At 37.9% G+C, this 3,886-nt stretch overlaps 1 long non-coding RNA gene across 1 annotated transcript in view; it reads left to right on the top strand.

Moving 5' to 3' along the window:
- Positions 1-3,615, top strand: part of LOC103594387 — a 274,493-nt gene extending 270,878 nt beyond the window's left edge. The window contains exon 3 of the long non-coding RNA XR_550851.1: positions 3,502-3,615. This is a non-coding gene — a long non-coding RNA (uncharacterized LOC103594387). The remainder of the gene's footprint in view (positions 1-3,501) is intronic.
- The last annotated feature ends 271 nt before the right edge of the window (positions 3,616-3,886 follow it).

Genomic DNA, 3,886 nt, shown 5'->3' with positions numbered 1-3,886 from the left:
TATAGTCGTCCAGACTCATTCCTATGTACATATGGGAACTTGGTGTATTCATTCCCAGAAATTGGTACTAGGAAAATTGGCTCACAAAAGGAGAAAAATGAGACTATTTCCACACTTCATACTATAAACAAAGCTCCAAGTAGAATAAATACCTAACTGTTAAGGATGAAAATACAAAGCTGATAGAAGAAAATATATGAATGTATTTTCGCAACCTTATGGTAGAGAAAGATTTATTGCATAAGATTCACAGAGTACAAAGTATAAAAAGAAAATTGAATACATCAAAATGAATGCTTTTTGTTTAATGGCAAGAATAATAGAAAAAATTAATAGATGGTGGAAAAATAATTGTCATGTTTTTAATAGATCATGATCAATATTTAGAATATACAATGGACTCTGGAGAATTCAGAAAATAGAAGGGAGGAGACCAATGTAAAAGAAGACAACGTCTATGAACTGGCAATTCATAGGAGGAGAATCATGCATATACCCGCACACGTCACTGTTGGAGATAAGCAAAAGGAAGAGATGCCATTTTACCTATCAGTTATTAAAAGCTAGGAACGCAGTTACTATCAAGTGCTGTCAAGGATGTGAGAAATAGAAATCCTCATGTATTGCTGCTAGGGACACAAACTGATGCATATATTCTAGGAAATCTAAGTATGTGTATGATCTGAAACTCAGTAATGGAGCTCTAGTATAGGTATCTAGGGAAATGTGTATAAAAATGGTAGTCACAGTGTTATTAGTGGTAAAAGATTGTAGTCAAGCTAGCTCTTTAGCACTAGGGGAATGGACAAGGAAAACTGCAGTCGAGTGCAGTGAGAAGGGATCGTTTATAGCAACATGGGTGAGTCCTAGAACAATGTTGAGAGGAAATGGAAGAATGATACTTAAAATATAAAATTTATATACAAAATTTAAAACTATAAGAGCCCTATATATATTTGACATATGAAATATGTGTGTTCCAACATGTGAAATGAATTCTATATACTACATTTGTCTTGAAAAAGTGAATACCTGTGGTGTTGAGGGAAAGGGAATGGAACTGGGTTTAGAGAATGAAAGGGAAAGTGATAAGAAAAATGAGAACCAAAAGAAGATCCTTTCGTGGACTCATAATAATAGTAGCTCGTCAACTAGAGCATATGCTTAAGTGAATTCTGCACAATTATCCTTAAGGAGAAATAAAATCCAGGGGCATTGTTCCTTCCAGCATTTTTAGATCCAGGTGCTAAGACCGTGTCATTAGGTAAGGGTCTCTCTGCATCTCGGCTCTATTCACCTCAGAGGTGGCTCTGATATAAGGCAGGCTCCTTTTAGTGAAACATCTAGCTGTTTCAGGTTTATATTCTACCAGCCTGGCAACTCAGCTGAAAGAAAGAGCCTTTGTTCACCTCAGAGTTGGCTCTGATATAAGGCAGGCTCCTTTTAGTGAAATATCTAGCTGTTTCAGGTTTATATTCTACCAGCCTGGCAACTCAGCTGAAAGAAAGAGCCTTTCTTAATATCAGCAATACTCTTCTGAAGGATATTCTTGCCTTTGATTGGCTCATTTTGTGTCATGTGTCCACTCCTGAACCAATCATATGCCAAAGGACAAAGGATGCCTGGGTCATTTGCCCATCCCTGTAACCAGGCAGTTGGAATAGCTCCACATATAGAATATGGGGAGGTATTACCCAGAGAAAAATCAAAGAGGTATGGCTAGAATTACAGGAAGTAGATGCTGGAGAGGCAAAAAAACAAAAACAAAAACACAAAAACCACAGGTGGCTCCTGGTGTCTTGAATCAACACTGTTAGTAGAGAGGTTAGCATGACTTGCCATGCTTATTCTAGAAAAACTGTGGGAAAGCATGGTTAACTCTAAGTATCTGAATCACAGCTGCTTGCATGATACTTGATTCATATGGCCCGAAAGAATAAATCTATAACAGATAGACTTGGTATAAAGAGTTAACTATGTTATCGGTGGAGTCGACTGTCTTAGGAGGAATGGATAGTGAACTTTCCATCTGTGGGCGTATTTAAGCAGATGCTAGCCAGCCACTTGGCAGCAATTCAATATGGAAAGGTCCAAGGATTGGGAAGACAGTTGGGTTTCATCTGTGGTTCTGAATCACCCCAACAGCTTATTAAAACAGAAATTGCTCGGCCCTTTTCCCAAACTTTCTGGGTCAGTAGGTTTGGAGCGTGGCCTGAGAATTCGCATTTCTAATAAGTTTCCACATGATGCTGATGCCACTGGTCAGGCGACCACACCTTGAGAACCATCGGATTAGATGATTTTCAACATCCTTATTGATGCTTCATTTTTATGAGATAGTTGGAAATGTTCTAAAAACTAACACCTGTATCATTTTGGCAGAACTTTCCATCTTATTTCTTTAGTTCCTGAAATGTGTCAAGTTCTGGCTATGTGTGCTTCTACAGTAGATGACATTTGCATAGATCTCTGCCTTGTGTATCACTGAGAACATCAGAGTCATTAAACAATTGTGCATTTATTGATGTAAAATAAATGCACAATTGTTTAATTGGTGTTAAATAAATGCGCAGTTGTTATAAATTACCCAGCCATTTTCTGATTTCATCCTTTTTTTTAGTACTATCTCTGTTTTTCCATAGGCTGATCTTTGTTCATCAGTTTTGTAGTAGGCTGTTCCTGAATTAGAAAAGTGAAGTAATTTGGGGACAGTGTGTGTTAGTCATTTAGAGAGTAACTTTGTCATGTATAGGCATCCACCTGATGGAAAAGTCATTCCTTGGTGCTGAGCGGATTTGGCTTACTCCAGCTGCCACGTGCCGCATCCTGCTTCACCTCCCGTCTGTGGCTTTCCCCCATAAGGAGTACATGGAACACTTCAGGGACATTGCTGCATCTTGGCTCAGTGTCACCCAGAATTGTTCTAGACTCATACTCTATTTTGCCCCTTCCTTCTTTTCTCAATTTTTTTCTCTTTAATTTTGGAAATTTTACGGAAATACTTCTCTGGGAGTGCTCTTATGTTTTTGTAATTGTAGTCAAGGTCAAACAGTGTTTGTACTTATTCTAAATTACTGTAATATAAACAAAGATAAAATCATTTGAGAGAAGTATTTAAGAATTAGAAGGTTTATAGTCAGTACTTAATAATGAAAATTTTCAACTTAGCAACAGAGGAGATGAAATGGATGGATAACAATAAGTACCTGGCAAATAGGGCCCTGTGAATTTGAGTTAAGGTGGCAACCTGAAGTGCGTGCAAGCTCCTGCTTGAAAACACTACCTCAGTCCAAGTAGCTCTTGCAGGGAGAATTGAGTATTTTAGGAAGACTTACCCAGAATACATCTTAGTGAACATTAAATGGGGAACAGTTTAAATATTATCCTCTTTGCAACTAAGATTCTAGAGTAATGGAATTTGCTTTCTTTAAAGTGGTATATGAACTGAATTTCTTAGGTGGATTTTATGAATGTCCATTTCCTAATTGTCTTCTCTTTCAGACTTTAACTACAAGGAAATGTCATTCAGATTTGGCCAACATCTCATCAAGCCTTCTGTGGTGTTTCTCAAAACAGAACTGTCCTTTGCTCTCGTGAACAGGAAACCTGTGGTACCAGGACGTATCCTTTAAAAAAAAAAAAAAGGAAAAATATAAAACCTTTGCACCTCACTCACCAAATGAATACAGGATTGGCCTCCAGTGTCTGTCCAAAAAAGTAAACAAGGTATCCTCCTCCTCTCCTCCTTTGAAGAAACCAGGTAAGATGTTACTCACATTTATTCTGAATCCAGCTGGTGGCACCAGTAATGTGCTTGATCAGCGTTGCAGAACTTCTGAAAAGAGTTGCTTAGCAACCGTGGCTTTGGAGGTAAATTTTTGGTTGA

This window comes from Galeopterus variegatus, unplaced genomic scaffold (assembly GCF_000696425.1).
Source record: "Galeopterus variegatus unplaced genomic scaffold, G_variegatus-3.0.2 Scaffold1549, whole genome shotgun sequence".
Classification (NCBI taxonomy): domain Eukaryota; kingdom Metazoa; phylum Chordata; class Mammalia; order Dermoptera; family Cynocephalidae; genus Galeopterus; species Galeopterus variegatus.
Note: the sequence above shows the minus strand (reverse complement) of the source record. Positions and strands in the feature narration are given on the sequence as shown.